Source organism: Agelaius phoeniceus, chromosome 1, assembly GCF_051311805.1.
Source record: "Agelaius phoeniceus isolate bAgePho1 chromosome 1, bAgePho1.hap1, whole genome shotgun sequence".
In the NCBI taxonomy this organism is placed as follows: domain Eukaryota; kingdom Metazoa; phylum Chordata; class Aves; order Passeriformes; family Icteridae; genus Agelaius; species Agelaius phoeniceus.
In genome coordinates, this window is record NC_135265.1 from 78,663,910 (window position 1) to 78,682,223 (window position 18,314).

The 18,314-nt window shown below is 35.7% G+C and overlaps 1 long non-coding RNA gene across 1 annotated transcript in view; it reads right to left on the minus strand.

The window, feature by feature from the left end:
- Nucleotides 1-11,242: 11,242 nt before the first annotated feature.
- Nucleotides 11,243-18,314, minus strand: part of LOC143694625 (uncharacterized) — an 88,094-nt gene continuing 81,022 nt past the window's right edge. Inside the window, exon 8 of the long non-coding RNA XR_013183199.1 lies at nt 11,243-12,241. This is a non-coding gene — a long non-coding RNA (uncharacterized LOC143694625). The remainder of the gene's footprint in view (nt 12,242-18,314) is intronic.

An 18,314-nucleotide genomic window follows, 5' to 3' on the forward strand; every position in this document is an offset into this window, starting at 1 on the left:
CACATTCACATCCTCATATTTCCGTGTACTTTTTTCCAAAGAGCACTCTGCTGCAATATAAGGAATTCTCAAAGTGAGATTCATCTTCTGTTCCCTGAACATGTGAACTGTACTTTTATTTATCTCTCTTCAAACATAATTTTGAACTATCCCACAGGGTTTCTAACACTTATCTACATAAACAATGGTTAGAGCTGTGAAAATAGCAAAGCTCAAAATAGATTTTACATTTTCCAGCTATCTGAATTTTCATTATCCATTTAAAACTAGCTTCCGAAATTCCTTTTACAGCTGAGAAAAAGACATCATTTCTCAAAGACATTTGATGTCCAGGATAAGTAGAAAAATTCTCTGCCTGAAGTTGACATTTCTTCTCACCTAAGGACTTAGACATTTCAATAACTAGTGCCTAAAATTTAGAACTTCTGCCAAAATTTTAGGTGAGATGAATGGTAGGCTTCAAAGGTGATGCCAGAGGTTTGATTTTTGTTTAATAACTAGAAAGAAATGGATCCTGAATTCCTCTTCCCTCTGCTTCATAACAGAGTCTATGTGTGGAATAATCATGGTTCACACGTGTTAATTTTTAAAATACATTATGGTTATACCTAATGCTCTGCATGTGACTCTTAAACTGGCAAAAGAAACTCATCTTCCACACTTTTGCATTGCAGAATACTGTCTGTTAAGGTGTTAACTCACTTGAAGAGAGTGATCCTGGTAAAACTTTTTGGACCTAAAATTAGAAAATTACATTCTAGCATAATATATTCCAACTAAAAGTTACATTTTAAATATCTTCACTTTTTTGGTTCCCAAACAATGGCGTTCAGATTGAAATACAACACTAGAAGAAGGTGCTATAACATATGACAACTGCTGGCAGTTGTATGGTATTACATTATTTTATAAAATTTTGTAGTCTGTCAATTTATTTCTGCATGAACACAAGGCATTAATCAACCAGGTTTGAGTCACTAATTTCATATTCTTAGATATCCATAGCAAATTTCAACACATATAGCATCAAATTACACCAATATTGCAGTTTGCATTCTGAACAACAAGTTTAGATTTTTCTTGCCTTTCTGTTTCTTGAACTGGATAACATATTTGGGTAACACATAGTGAAACACATACTGAAATGTGTGTTATGTTTTGTTTAACATTTTAACTTAAATACAAGTCTCACAAAAAGGCCACAGTAATTATTTACATCTTCATTAGTAATGACATACATTCAAACATTTTTCTCATGAAGCATGTTTTTCATTAACTATGTTTTTTGCATAAGAAGACTAACATCTGTTCTTTTCTCCTGCAATTTACATAGTTGCATGGCAACTGAGACATGACTTTCCCTCAGTGATTATGCTTTGTAAACTATTCAAAAATTATCTCATGCCAAAAAATGACTGAAAAATTGGCCTTCTGTCACATAAAACTGCTATGAAACTACACACACAGTTACAACACCTAGCAGTGACCTATGGAAAATTCTTCCTTTTAAGACATCTCCTTTTCTAGGAGCAGCCAGACCAGTAGTCTAAATCTTTGACTAACAAAAAAGTGTTAATTCTGTCTCTTTTTTTTCAGAAATAATGCATTAAGAGGTCCTTACTTTTTCTGCCATAGAAAATATTTTCCTATATAGCTGAAAACACAGGGCCCTGCAATTAGTTACTTGATCATGATCAGTGCATCAGCTGAATGGCATATAGTCAAAACAGATTTCTGTTTTTTGAAACAGAAGCTGATCCCTAGGTTCTGTTAGGTTTTAGAGCCCAGCCAAGTCAGGAGTTGTGACATGGCTTACTCCATTCTGCAGAGTGTGAATATTTACTTGCTTACAGCACGTTTATGTGATAAAGACCTATGTAGGCAGTTTCAGGATGAAGAATGGATGAATAATTAATCAAAACTTTGGAAAAATGGGACAGGAGGGTTTTTTTTTTCAGTAAAGGGACTTAACAGTAGCATCTCAGATCACCAAGGGAATCTGTGCAATTCAACATAATTTCAAAAGGAGTGAATCATATGACAAATTTTGTTATTGATGCTAAGCTACTAAAGGTAAATCAGGATCAAGGGAAGAATTTCAAATTTTTTTTCTAAAAATTACAGATTAAATTAATTTTAAATAAATGTCAGATGCTGTCCATTGGATATGTTACATATAAAAAGGTGGTGATTTTACTGACAGCTCAGATGAAAACTTAGAACTATAAATAGAACTATAGATAGATATAAAATATTGGCTCACTATTCAAAAGCTATCAAAAATAATCATTTCAAAGCCAGAAGCCATTGAGAAAGAAGAAGGAAACAAGGGGATTTATGACACAGTATGAATCCATGGTTCAGTAGCATTCTGATTACAGTGCTGTTATGGGTACTGATCCCCTACCTCTGAAAAAGATTCAAAGGAATTTTTGAAGATGTACAGAGAAGGGATTACAAGAGTGACTTGAAATGGCTTCTATGCACTGAACAGTGGAAATGGAAGAACAGATGACTAAAGGAGATATGAAAGAGGTCTTCATGGTCATGAGGGGCAGTGAAAAAGTAGAAATCCATTTTTCACTGTCAGTTCCAAAAAAAGAATTAGGTGATATCAGATGAAACTAATGGATGGCAGTTACAAACAAAAGTCTTCACATGATGGATAAGTATTCTGGAAAACAGCCAAAGGGGACTGAAGGCAATAAATTCTTGTAAGGGTTGCAAAGCAATTTGATTTTTTTTCTTTTGTTTTCAAGGATTTGTTCACTGAGGGCTACTGAGTACAAGGATACATACTCTGGTGTGTTTGGAACACTTATTGTGGTGAGCAAAACAGAATCAACTTGGGGAAAATTATTTTAATTTATCACCAATTAGAAATTGAGTTGAGTGGTCAGAACCAAAGACAAAGCTCTCCCCTTCCTCCCAGGCTTGACTTTATCCCTTTACTCCTGACTCCTCTACCTTCTTTCCCAGAAGCAAAGCAGGGTGTCGGGAATGTGGACCGTGGTCTTTCTGTAAGAGTTCCTCTCTGCCATTCCTTTCTCCTCACAGTTTTCTCTGCTCCAGCATGGGACCTTCTCACAGGCTACAATTCTTCCTGAACCTCTGCAGCCTGGGCTACAGTCGTTCAGTAAAAGACTGGTCCAGCTGAGTCCCAATGGGCTGCAGTTCCTTCAATTTTCAAAATGTTTCAAGTGTATCTTTCAAGTGTTAAACTGGAAAGGACTATGCTCTCTTCTCCAACAGGTGATATTCTCTGTTTTGTGAGGCCAACTGCTTAGTCAGCCAACCTAGATAGTAAGGCTACGCTAAATTATTCATAAAGTATTTCAACCAGGATCTAGAACACAAGTCAGAAAAATTCTGAAAGTTTTTCTTACAAAACCAGAAACCATGAGGGGTTTTTTCCACCCCTCAGTTTTGGTTCCTGTATGGTTACAGTTTTTATTTTCTTCCATGTTAATGAAAACTTGCGTCTTGTTTCTCTACATAGACATGTCTGTAAACTCAATTAAAAAGACTGAAAATTATATGAGACTCAATGATAATATTAAAATAGTATTATTACCTATTTTTCAGTTTGAGGATGGAGAGCCTTAAATATCTTCATTTAGGTTGGGGCTTTTGCAGAACTGCAGGGATAAAAACAGAAATACTTTCTAATCTTTGGTAAGATTAGGAGAAATAAAGAAATGCCTGTACGAACAGAAAACCCACCAATATAAATTATGAAGCATTTTTTAAAAGTTTGACCTAATTCCCAGTACAAATGCAAAGCTGAAAGGCCCATAGAGATTTTGAGTTGCTTTCAGTAGCCTTCCCAAGTTACATTCTCACTAATAGTACAGGAACAGAATGGAGGGGTAGGAAACAAAAATGTGCTTACTGAAAAGTGCATCTTGCCATTGACATGATGGTTTCAACAGGCTGGCAGGGCAACTGTAGTCCCAAGCACTACAGAATTCTATTTCAAAGCCTTTAAGTGAGAGTTATCTTTTCTTCTCTATTGATCTTTGCATCTGCGCACAATCATGTTCACAAACAGTGCCCTGGGCTTCCTCTTCACTTTCTCAGTTCCTATCTACCACACACAAAATATTTGGAGAAGAAGGAAGGGAGAAACACAGCTGACACAGTATATGTTTCCTCCTTTGTAACCCCACCATAGCCATGGACCATACCAGTGTGGAGCACAACAACCATAATTGATCCTGTATTTTTAGTAAGATCAGCTTAGACATGAGGTGCATGTTCCCATGTTGAAGAACTCCACTATCTTTTAAGTACCTGAGAATTAATCTTGTCATTTGCTCATTCAGGATTTGATTGAACAGCTACCTACTTTTCCATCAGTTGAAGGAAGAATCCTTTGACTGAGTTTTGACCTGAAATCTGAGGCGAATCTCTTTGTTCACTTATCTGAAGTTGATTAATTTCATTATTGATTGCTGCAGTTTGTTTACCACAGCAACAATGTCATAGGTTAATTCTACTTGCTGTAGTCTTGATGCCATATCTCCTAAATTATTGACTTTTGTGCATGCTACTCTTTCATTTAGTTTATTTACAGTAATGAATCTTCAACTTGGTTTAAAAATAAACAACAAAGCACTGCTTAAGAGATTTAAATGTCACTCCAAGGGAAAACACTTAAAAACTTCAACAAACCTTTCCCCCAAAGTAATGTTACTTTCTAGTATGCTTAGTACCCCATTTGCTTCAGAAGTTATAGTCTGGAAAAAAAAAATTTCTTGATATTTACATGACTTGTAATAGAAAAGACTAGTTAAGTTCTCCAAAGTTCTCCCAAAGACCTCCAACTTGATCATACTCTACTTTTTCTGAGTATTTATTGATCTTCATGAGGATCCCATGGCTGGAATCTTTCTGCTCTCTATGTGTCCTGTCAAAAGCTTGTTCTACTCAAAACTCGTGTTGTGGGGGCAGGGAAATATGCCAGTTGGAGCTGATGTCAATGTCACTAAGCTGCACTAAAAAATGCTGGATTCTGAACTCCTGTAATTTACTATTTTTATTTTTATTAAAACAGCAATGAGTGAGTATTTAATCACCCAGTGCTTGATGTAAAGATTATGGATCTTTGTTGGGCCACAAAACTAACTATTCCTTATTTTTAAATTGTTCTTGAAGCAAAAAATGTTGGCAGCAAAGGGAAGCTAAGTTGCTTATTGTGTTTGTAGATAATAGAATGATGCATATATGTCCTGAATATGATTGATTTTAAATGCCATTCTGATTTCTTTACATTCAGAAAAGTCATGTCTCTACACATAGCTTAAGAAGAAAATTATGTAAAGACTTCCTAGCATTTACATTGTGATATCATTCAAGAGTCACCACAAAGAGCAGCTAAATATCATCTTTGACAGGTCCACAATGTATATGTACAAATGCCTACTTTCAGAAAGAATCATCCTAGTGTAGAATTTCATTACACACAGTAACAAGCTGCAAAGTTGCAAAAATTTATTTATAGATATTTTACCTAACACATTGATTTCACAAACTGTCTGTAAAGGTGTCTGCTGGAGGTATATTTAAAGTCACATTGTAAAATAATTTAATACAGACTGTCACTTTTAAAAGTTTAAGAAATTACATAGGACTCTTTATTTTCATGAAATGTTAACATAGTAGTAAAAGATTTCACATGCAATTGAATCAAAAACATAGATTTCATCTTCTGATTTTTCTACTTGGCCTAAAAGGGTCAAGGATCAGACAAAATAAAAGATACAATATAAACATTTAAGAATAATTAACCAGACATGTGCTTCTCATGGCAGCAAGCTTCTCCAGCAGCAGACCCAAAGGCCCAGAGCTGGGCTGGATCACAGATGGTCTGGAGCACAGGCAGTCAAACCAAGGATCCTCAGCAATGTCTTTGGAGTCCTGGACAGGGAGGAGCAAATATGTTTTCAGTAAAGAGTTTCTAGCACAGCCTCTTCATGATGAGACCAACAGTTTTCTGTTCGGCAACAGCTTTTCCCCCAGAGTTCCTATTGGAAAATATGGACATGAAAACAATTATTTTTCAAAAAGCATGGCATTTTTGAAGATGTACTGGAAAAAATAAGGGCTGTGATTCATCCTATGGAATTGGATGAATTTTTTAAGGATTTGTATAATTGTTGAAAAATCTAATCACACTTAGAAAGGGACTGAGAAGAAATGAGTTCATGCTGACTGTAAAGAGAATGACCACTATAGAAGGAAAAAAAGAAAACCTATACCACTGTACAAGTTGTATGAGATAAATAAATAAAGACACTGATTTTCTTTGGGAAGTATTCTGAAAGAAGTTGTCGTATTTACCATGTGTTCTGATTTAGAGCAGAAAGTTATTGAAGTCATAGCAATTGGACTGGCACTATTCAGAGCATTGGCAGACCAGATAAAAAAGGATGAATATTCTCTTCAAGCTACTATTTTACCTGCCCCATTAAAAATTAATACAGATTGTCTCAGATTAATAATACTCATAAATGTTTCCTGTATTTGTGTACTCAAATGGGAGAGTACCTTCACTCATTTTCTAAGCATATCTATTTTGTACTTTCCAAAGGCCTATTTTGTCTCTAGAAAAGTCATCCATTTGGCTATACCAAAGCTATAAACTTAAATTCTACCATGTTAATCCAAAGCTAGTGTGACTTTTTCAGATATATCAACATGTAAGTGTACAGCAGTTAAAAAAAAAGCTGTTCTAATATTTAACATACTTTTATGAGTCTAATTGTCAAACAATTTTAGTTAAGAAAATATGTCACTTGCCTTCCATACCTCTGATTTCCTTCAGTTTAAGTAGAGGCTTCAAATTGGTTTTTTTTTGTGGTTTTTTAGACCTCTAAACTTGCTATGAACTCTTTTCTTCTCAAAAGCCTTGGAACGCATTTAACAGCAGATCTGACCCTCTTGGCAGATTTCAGAAAGAAATTTTAGGTATTGGAATGAGAAAGTGTGGAGTGGGGAACACTGCACCCATAATACCCGAGGTCTTCTTCAGGGATAAAAATCTCTGAATGTTATTCTTTCCTAAAGAAGATTTTAGAAGAACAGAATAAAAGCAAATGCATCCTAAAGTTATTTGATGTTTTTTTTAATAAATGACATATGGCAGGGTAACATTTGAAAGGAACAGGTTCAGTATCCACAACACCCAGTTTTACCATCTCATTTAAATAGCTGGTGTTTCCAGGGTGGCTTTTCCAGGCTCTTGAGGGCGCTGCTTTCTGGCCCTGTCTCTCCTGGGCCCAGGGCATAACTCCACCCCATTCATAATCCAGACCCCATGCCATCTCAGCCCTTGGAATACAGGCACTGTCTGTGACACCTCTCAGAGCACTGAGGTGGTTCCCTGGGGCTCTCCTGGGTGGGTGACAGCAGGGCCTGGCAGCCAGGACCTGTCCCATGCCCAGCCAGGAGTGGCCCCAGCCCTGGCAGAAGTGTGACAAGCCTATGTACTGCCTTGATGACTCAGGGACCAGGACCTGCCTGTCCTTAATATTTTGGCATGTGCTAGTGTTATTTTAACTGGACTAATGGAAATTCTATCTTTATTTTAAATAGACTGCTAATATGCTAATTGGCTCACTGTAATTTGCTTGCTCTCCATACCAGCAGGGTTCCAGTTTTGTCCTCCACAGGGTTCTAAATTTGACAAATGCAATTGATTTTCTTTGGTGCTCTAATTTTGAATTTAATGTAAATACACATATCTGAACATAAGTGAATGCAAAGGCTGATATCCAGCAAGCCTAACATTACCTAAATGGCATTCAACTTCAGACACCTCACATGGGAGTCATCTTAAAGTACTTGTCTAAATGCACACATAGTTAAAAAATTCTGGATTTGTTGGAGATTAAAACAAAATAAAAATTTTAAACCATCTATCTGGCTTTTAGATGACTTTTGAATGCAATAAAATTAGCATTCACCAGAACTGTATCTCCTGAAAAATACTTGAGATATCAGTCAAGTAAGGTACTGCAAAACTGTTGTTTATTCCACTATCCATAATTCATAATTCAGTGCAAGAATTTTACTGCAATTCCTGTCTGTTCAAGCTAACATATAAGAACATAAATTTTTCAAGAGTAAACAATTAAAATTTTCAGCACCTTCCTCATCCACTTGACAAATTATTTTGGTAAGAGAGAAGCTTGCAAAATTTGGTCAGCCCTAGAGTGACATCTACAGGTCAGAAATATGTGCAAGAGAAGCAAAATTTACATCCACTCATCCAGCTTTAACTAGGAAACAGGTGTGTACTAATGATGACTGATCTATGAATTTAAGATATGAAAAAGAAATACATTTTACTACAAAGTATCCTGATGGCCAGGCATCCACAGAAATACCTCAGCCCACCGGTCAATTCAACTCTTTTACCTATAGTAGCTTCCCAACTCTACCATTTCCTAATAAGTCTAGGAAGTTTCAATCTTGGAATAGGAACAGAATATCAATTAAGTGCAGCTGTGAAATTATCAGATCTGGAGAATAGAGTCATCTGATGAGTAATCTTTTTGACAGCAAAAATAATAGAAAGGATAGCCTGAGCAGGAATGCAAAAGATTCACTGCAATTATTGTAAGACAAAAAATCTTAACATCATCCTTGTAGATAAAACTCCATCACATGGTGCTTGTACAGTTCACAATACTTGCTTCAATGATAATTATAAGAATAAAGAATTTTAGGCCAGAAAACAAAGTTGTTTTTTTTTTTTCTTCTAAATATATTATGCTACTTAAAAGCTACTTTATGGGATAGATGTGTTTTCAACTCATCAAAATAAGCAAACACTAAGAAATTAGGAAAAAGGTTAGCAGGCATGTCTGAAAGAGGAAAGCATTTAATATTGGCTCTAATACAGAGAGTAAACAAAATAATTCCACCCTGTTGATCAGGTCAATATTATCATTGACTAATTTGATCTGATGGTGTTTCTGTATATATGACATTTTAACCCTGAGAATTTCATCAACGGAATAAAATTTAGTCATATGAAATGGATTAGTATGCTGAAAGTAAGAAGAGCTGTAAAGTTCATTAGAAGATAAGAGGTGCTGGTTGTAAGACAATTAATTATCTCTTTAGTCACAATAATCAATGATAATTACTTTGGAAATCTGAATCTGTTGTAGCTAAACTAACTTTGAAATATAACTCTCAAATTATATTTTTTGCTAATATCAGGTTGGGAACAGTCAGTGCAGTAATTTACTTACAGAAGATTGATAATTCCTTTGCATGTTGTTAAAACAGCTGTAAAAAAAATTACCATGGCCTATTAAAACAGTTCTGTAAGAAAAAAATATCCATAAATATTGCTTTGGAAGTTCTTTTGCCTTGCTTTTTATGTTTTCAATTTTGTTAGTCTTTCAGTATCTAGAAAAGTAAAATTCTGACTTTTGTTTACCAATGATATTCTCCATGTGTGAGGATCTGAAGAAGGATATGGGTAGGAAGAATTAGTTTTAAAGGTGACAAAAAAGACAGGAGGAAGGACAAGGGATGTACCACAATAAATAAAACATTTGCAATAGACTTACTCTCCTTGTCAGAGAAGAACAGATGGTTTTAAAAGATTTAAATATTGTGGACATGACAAGTCTATTCTTACAGAAGATAAGCCAGAGACAAGCCAGTGTGAGCGAAGGTGAGATGAAAACACTAATTCATGACGACTTCTTTGTGTCATTTTAACAACTTAGCCTTAAATGTGTATGCATCTCTTATAATTCAGAATAGATATAGAGCTCACTCATTTAGATGCACTCTACTTCAAATCAGGTAGGCTGCTGCATCTATCATCTTTAAAATCAACCAAAAAATCTGAATGGAAGGCAATATTTCAATTTTTTTCAATGTTGATGCAGGCAATGGGTACAAATTGAAATGCAGAAAATTCTATTTAAACATCAGAAAAATAATTTTAACTGTGAGGGTGATGAAACACCAGCCCAGTGAGGCTGTGGAGTCTCTGCCCTTGGAGATACACAGAAGCCAACCAGACACAGTCCTGCGCAACTTGCTCTAGCTGATCCCATTTTCAGCAGAGGTCCCTTCCAACATGACTCTATGCCTCTGAGATATAAAGCACTTTTATTGGACAGCGTAACATTTTTCTCTGATTAACATTTCCAGAAATTGTTATCTATATGTACTTACGATTCAGGTTTAGGAAGGTTACATTAAAAATAGTCCTTCCAATAACCAAGCCAACTATACATGTCTTCCAGCAACTGCATTTTTTAAAGGATGTTAATTTAGATGTTTTTCTGGATACATAGATGTATGAAATTACTTTTCAAACTATTATTTTTAATCCAATTGGTGTTCATGCTCCCAGAAGAGTGGTGTGAACATGTACCTGATTTATTTTAATAGGATCTGTTTAGCACAGATGAAAAAAGATATTTTTGATGTATTGCTCAGTACTATTCCTGCAAGACACACAGTCTCTGGGGTAAATGAGAGGTACTCCAGAGAAGCTGAAATCCACTTTACATAGCTAAATGTTTGGAAATTGTATCTTCCTATAAAAAGCGCACACAGTCATGCATTTCTGATAACCCAAGATGTTTCCTATGTCTCTGTAGAGGAAACTGAATTAAATAGATACTACTGAATTCAACATGAAATCATACGGGACTAGGGCAGCATTTTCAGTGAGAAAATGAGCTACTTTAAAAAAGCTACAGAGAAAATACACAGGAAAGCATGTAATGAAAGTTGTGCAGAGAAAATGCTTTTATTTTCTTTGGATTATGCTAGTTGGTTTTGTTGTGGGTTTTTTGATTTATTTTTAGCTTAACCTTTTTTTTAAAAAAGATTGCAATCATGATTTGTCTCGAAATCTATGAAAACAGAAACTCATGACAAACAAGAATATCTTTCAGATAGAATGAAACTACAAAACCACATAGTTAACAATTTATTTGATTTGTAGACAACATATTTTACTTAGAGAAATTTTTTTTTAAGTTGTAGTGAGGTAACCATATGAAATCTCAGATTATGCTGTGTTATGAACAAGTAATGTCAGTTTTGCAGCAATTATAATTGGTCTGTTAATTTTTCATGTGACAATTCATTCCTACAAATATCACTTGCCTTGGAGAACTAATGTTGATTAAAACTGGAATTATATATTTCATTAAAAATAATAATTTATATTTCAGTGACACTGATAAGCATCTATTGTCTTCCCTTCTATTATAAATAAAGTACTTTTCAAGAGTTAAAAATAAGGTTTATTGTTTGTTTGTTTCTGGTAATATATGTTTCCTTACTCTTTTTAGGTCATACTGAAAAAATGAAATATATAGTAAGCATAGATACTTTTTGAATCAGTCCTATCAAAGACTAAGCAGCAATAAAATCTTTGGGCAAAAAAGATACACACTCACACTCAAGACTGCAGTTCTCTTCATAAATAAGACATCAAACTAGTGGTTAAAACTTTTCAGGACATTCTCCCACATTACTTTGGCTCAGTATAAGGAAAAAAAGAAGAAAAAGGTAAACAGCAACCAAAAGTTGAATCGTTCATGTTCCTACAAGAATCTGGATCGAGTATAAGAGTTTTACACCAGCTTTGATTGTCTTGTGTACTATAAAGTGAGAGTTTAAAAACTGTTACTATACCTTGTCTGGTCAGCTTGATAACTCTCTACTATGAAATGACTCATTCAATGGGATGAAAGCAGTAGAAATAAGTTTTATGGATTTTAATAAAAATTTTGACTCCATCTCCAGTAGCTATTGGAAGATCCTTATAGCCTGTGGCAACTATTTTCAAGGCACCTTGATTTCAGGTAGGAGTCCCACTCTGGTTCCATTACTCACCACTCTCACCATACTGCTCATCAGACTCAAGCCATTAGTATGGGCAAAGACAATTCTAAGACTTGCCAGACCATGGCAGGGGGACTAAGCCCAGTTTAGCACTCACCACACAACCAAGGATATTAGCAAGCTTCAGCAAATGCCCAAGAGGCCCTGGTGAGCAGGCAGACAGAACATGGATTTTGTGAGGAAATGTTGCACAACTGACTTGAGTCGCTCTGGAGAAGAATGGCTGATGAAGCTGCATCCTGCTCTGTTCAGCTGTCCTTCAACATCCTCCAGAGGATATATCCAGGCTCTTCTCACAGCTTCACAGTAAAGTCACAAGAAGCCAGAAAAGATTCTCAGGTGACATCTGCAACCAGTGAAACACAAAGGAACAGCTGGGGCTCCTGGTGACTTCATGACAAAAGACAGGGAAAAGCCCGAGGGCCACAAAGGTTTCTTTCCCCTCAGCTGTTTCTGGAAAGACCTGCTCTTGGAATGCCCAGGTGCATGCATCTGGTAGCAGAGTGGGAGTGAGCAAAGAAGCCTGAAATCTTTCCTCTCTTGAAAGGAGATTCAACTCAGAGATCACTAGATGCTGTTACAGCAGGGCAATACCCTTGTTGATAAGATTAAAAATTTTGCATCTCTCCTGAGCTATTAACTAGAAGTAAGCCTTGCTAGTATAAATTTGCAAAGACATTAAGTAGTAAAGCATGTCAACTGTAAACATATAATTTGTAAGGTTGTAGTGAATGTCATCTACTAAAGTAGCAGCTTTTTCCGCTGCCCTGAAAAGGATAATTCTAAGCATTTTTATGGGTATGATCAAGACAGTTTTGCCCCATTTTTCATAAATCACATGAGTTTATGATCTCATTTGTACTAAGAAGGCCGATCTCTCAAACACAGTACAGATGAAATACTGTAGACAGAAGTTTCACTCTAAATGAAAGTTACATTCCAATACCACATTAAATACACCTAAATACATTTCCACAAAGTAGTAAACAATTTAGCTCAGCCACCTTAGATAGCCATAGCAGTCCATTCTAAACAAATTGCAGCATTTATGAGGACAATCAGCTGAGTATTTGCCCTGTTTCTTATTTGTAGCAAACAGTATTGTTGCCAGAGAAAGAAGCAGCGTCCTGTTATCCCATGTGTGTCAAACAGAGAGACTAGCACAGTTGTGTTGATGTGTTAGTCTCTTTTAACACGACTCATCTTCAGCAGCACTGATTTGCACAAAGCATTTGTGTTGTGCTTTTGGATATTATTCTGCATCTGTTATGGCAGCCATACAAAAAGTCAAATAAGCCTTTGTTTGATTCAAAACAACTTCTATTGAAAGATATATAAGCTTTGTCTGCACAAAGACTGACACTGTTAGAAACAAACAGGAGCACAAGAGAATGTTATTTCTATTTTTATGCAAAATCTGTGCCTTCAGCCAGTCATTGTACACAAAGGCCACAAGATGGTAGTCTTGTCTTGAAATGTTATGTGCTGACTCGTTTTTCTATATAAGGTTGTCCCCTTTGTGGCATCAGAGATTTTGAGTTCCTATCCTATTTTTGAAATAACTTCTCATGTACAAGTAAAACTAAAGCAAATAGGGTCTAAATCTCAGCTCAGTTTTCAACATGAATGCACAATATATTTTTAGGAAAATTAAGAAAGTTCCTATATGAGTAATAACTTTGGGAAATTCAGAAAATTAGTGCAGCTAAGAAATAACAGTTGTATTTTAGTGGGGTAATGCTCTTTACTTATAGGAAATTATTTATTGTAATTTTGGCCTAGGACTGATTGTTTCTTGTGGTAAAAATAACTATGATGGATTATCTATAATAATAAATGACTTCAGCTTCCATTGTACTAAAAATATACCGAGCATCAGCAATTTTAAAAATCTGGGAGATATTTACAAAGGCTTGATACAATCAAGCATTTAATTAGAGGATTCTAATACCAGTTTTCAAGATCCATGACTAATTCTAGCAGTTACTAGTTCTAACTAGATAGAGCAGCTAATTTCTTCTTCACATGCTTGACCACTGGGTGATACAGTTTTATATAAGGAAAGGTGGAATTTAAAATACATTGTTTGAAATAAGTATACAAAGTCAATTCTTACATTTGTATTCTGAACTAGCTCCCTGAAGGTGCATGTGCTTTGAGGAGGGAAACAGATAAGTAAACATTAATGAGGGTTCGATTTCTGTTCTGGCTCCTAATGCCACAAAGCTGATGTAGCTTTTTGAGCTGGAAGAAAAGTTTAGTTTCTTTGCCAAAAGTGGTAGTACACTCCATAGTGAACAGTGATTTCAAGCATATGGATAAACAATGAATGGAGTTTTTTCCCAGAAATCCTGTGACACACTAATCATTGTGATGCAGACAGATGAACCATCAGGTGCACAGCTTTTATTGACAAACTTGTTTTGCAACTAATGAGGACTTCAGCAATCATTCTGTACATACTTTTCCCTCATCTCCTTATATCTTATTCTACTTTTGGTCTTACCATTGATGGTCTTGTTTCAAAAAGAACTTATTTCAATTTTTTTAAGTCAAAATTTTTCATGTCTTCAGGTTTTGATAATAATCATCACAATGACTATTGGATGACGATTACCAGATCTTTTTTTTTTTTTAACAGCTCACTTCAGGCATTTATAAAAGTTTTTAAATGCTTTCAAGTAATGCTGAAAAATGCATGGTTTAGGATTCAGATGAAAATAAGAGATCTGCTGGTGGTCTACAACTAATCTATGAGATCAGAAGTGTTAGCTATGTCACAATGAGATGATATGGCTAGAAAGGATCTACAATTCTGTGGTGTCCAAGAGTTAGCACTCTACCACTTCTTTTCTCAGTTCTGCTAGCTGGGAATGACTGAAAGGCTCAGAAAGCTAGCACATCTTTGGGGAATTAGAAGATTTAAGTGGCTAGCTATGGGACACGACAATGGAAGATTTTCTTATATCAGCTTGGTAAATTTCAAACAAATCTTTTGGGTTTCCCAATAAGTTTATGGTTTGGTTCCCCACCCACCCATCCCAGTAGTTTTGCAGAAAAAGCCTTTTTCAGCAAATAACATATTCCAGAAGTATATTACAAGGAATTCACTCGGCAACCCTCCAGAGTTAAGTTGCTGTGAATATTTTGGAATCTATAAACAAAAGCAAGCAATTATGGAATAACTTTGCACAAAAATAAGGCTATGAATAATTTCTTCAGGAAAAGATATTTTATATGTGAATAATTATATTCTACCTGAGAAGTTAGACTTCACATGTCTTTTCTAAGAAAAAAAAGCAAATGCCCTAACTAGCAGAAATAGTCTGCAGAACAATAAGAAAAATTGTTCAACACTGCCTGCAGGACCAACTTTTGGGTTGGATACTTACATTTCCACCAGAATTTGAAAAGCATTTGAAGCCCACCTGCATCTTGTAGTTTAGTTTCCTTGGAAACAAATCAATTTTATTTATACACCCCAAGGTTGCACGTGTTCATAGGCATCTCCACTAAGAGAAATATTAAAAAGTTTTTATGAAAAGGTTCAAAAGCAGCAAATTAAACCTGTAGAGAAATTATATCTTTTTAAAATAAAAAAATATTATGAAGAGGATTTTTAGTACATTACTTCATCAAGGCTTTCTTGTTTTACACCACAACATAAATATGATGTACAGATGATTTCACGCACATAAACACAAATACTCTCTAAATTTATTTGGATTAGAAATCCTCTAGTTACTCACAGATGACCAGTTTAATTGAGAAAAAATAGATTAAGATTATAGTGATGAAGATGTATAGTTTTAAGATTATAGTAATTAATGATGTGCATTACAGATTTAGGAAAAAAAGTGAAATAATTACCCTAGTTGAATGACTTTTTTTTTTGCACCTTGTTGCCCCTTTAAGTTACTGACCATTGGCAGAAAAATAATTTTGGGGAGAAGATTTTTTTTTTCCTTTTAAGCTTCTGTTTAGACAAAGTTTTCTTTTAAAAAACTTTAATACCTTGCTAAAAAAAAAAGCTAAAAATCATTCTAGAATTCTGTCATATGCACCTTCAATCAGTTTAACATTGATTCCTCAGAACAAATCTGAAGCTAATGGTTGTAACTCATTGATTCAAAATGTGAAGCTGTAGTTCTGTTTGCTAAAATAGCCACATTCTTGCTGCTGACTAGTTCATCCTTCCCTCCTTTGCTGCTCTGTCTTTCCTTTTACAATATTAGATGACTTTTGACTTAATGGACAGACTTTTCAGAGTGCTGTCTGGTTATATCTGACTGACAGAAAAGTGGTCCTAATCTTTCTCCAGGAATAGCTGTACAAATATTAGAAAGCAGAAGAGGCACATCAATACATTACAAACCGGAGCTGTTTTGTCTGTTTCACAGGTTTGTGAGAAGACAGCTGAACTAGCCCACTTTATGTTAGGGGTCCAAATATTTTGATATACTAAAGCTATTCATCAATTATTTATGAAAGCAAAATTAAAAACATATATTCCAAAGCCTGTTCTCCCTTAGCCTCAAGTAGAACAGAGTGACCACCTCTGTTATTGCCAGCTCAGAAAGCCGAGAGTTTGGTTTTAGCTGAGATTCCCATTCTTCAAATATACTTTGATAGAACCAGGAAAATCTCTCCTACCAGAACAATCCTCTCCTGCATGAGTCTCTTGGCCCTTGCAGTTTATTCACATAGCCACTGGATGACACTGCTAACAAAGACTATTTTTTAATATGTAAACATTTCGATGCTTTCCATTTGCTGACCAGCTTTTCACTTTTTCATCAATGATCACAAAATGACATTTTTAGATTCTCTGACAAATATGGAGTGGGGTCACCTTAGACATATACCGTGGACATCAGGTAAAGACTTTGACACATTTTCCCACAAAATACTGCATATCTTACTGTTGGCTGGGTAAAAAATCTGCCTGGATGATGGAGCCCAGAGAGTGGGTGGGGCATGGAGTTACATCCACTTGGTGGCCAGTCACAAGTGGTGTTCCCCAGGGCTCAGCACTGGGGCCCAGCCTGTTAAGTATCTTTGTCAGTGATTTTGAAAAGTGGATAAAGTGCACCTTTTGTCAGTTTACTGATGATACCAAGCAGGGCTACAGTGTTGATCTGCTGGAGTGTAGGAAGCCTCTGGATCGGTTGGATTGATGGGCCAAAGCCATTTGTATGAGTTTCAACAAGGCACAGTGCTGGGTCCTGGTCCTGCACTTGGGTCACAACAACTCCAGGCAGCACTTACACACTTGGGAAACAGTGTCTGGAAAGTGGCCCAGTGGAAAAGGACCTAGAGTTTAAAGCATAAGTCTTATGAGGAGTGTATGAGGGAGTTGGGGTTGTTTAGCCTGAAGAAAAGAAGGCTGAGTGGAGACATTATTGCTGTGTACAAGCACCTGAAAGGAGGCTGTAGCCAGCTGGGTATTGATCCTTCCTTCCAGATGTTCAACAATAAGATAGAGGAAACAGGCTCAAGTTGCATCAGGGGAAGTTTATATTTGATATTAGGAAAAATTTTTTCACTGGAAGTGTTGTCAAGCACTGGGAAAGGCTGCTCAGGGAAGTGGTGGAGTCACCATCACATATTTAAAAGTCGTGTAGATGTGGCACTTACAGACATTGTTCAGAGGTAGTCTTGTCAGTGCTGGATTAATGGTTGGATTCTAAAAGTTCTTTTAAATGTAAGTGTTTGTGTGAATGTATGATTTTATTCTAATTTTCTTTCATCTTTTCCAAACCCAATACTTTGCCATCTTTGTCTTCTAGACTCCCGATTATGCATTTGGTTCTGTTTAGCAAGAAAATGTCAGTTGTATGTCCATTATCTCTGAATACCAGCTTACAGTCTCAGAATTGTCATGATTAAGGACCATGGCTCATGTATGAATGAATACAAAAAATAGTCTTCACTGGTACATGCACCTTTTGCTTTACTAAATTTTTAAATCACACTATAGAGTCTCCTTTTTTTTACTGAGATGCTTCAGAAATTCAGTGGATTTTGGCAACTAAATATGTCTCAGTCATCAAGATATTTCCCTATATGGAATTGAATAAGGTTCACCCATATTTTCATATCACAATAGATTGATTTTCAGAATTACTTTGTTTTATTATAGCATAAATGTCTTCTCTAGTGCAAGACTGAATACCGAATAGATATTGCTAGCTAGCTTCTGATCAAATGATCAACATTTAACTAACAAAACTACTCGCAATTGCCTGTGAAATGACCAACATGTTGAAATTTCCTCAAAATTACAGTGCCAATTGTGTGAAGTCACAACCTTGTTAGCAAACACTGCTGTGACTTTTGTCTCTTCTAGAGAGCAGTCTTCAGCTGTGGCATCACTTATATCACATTGAATTCTGAAAAAATCAGGAAAAAACCCTCTT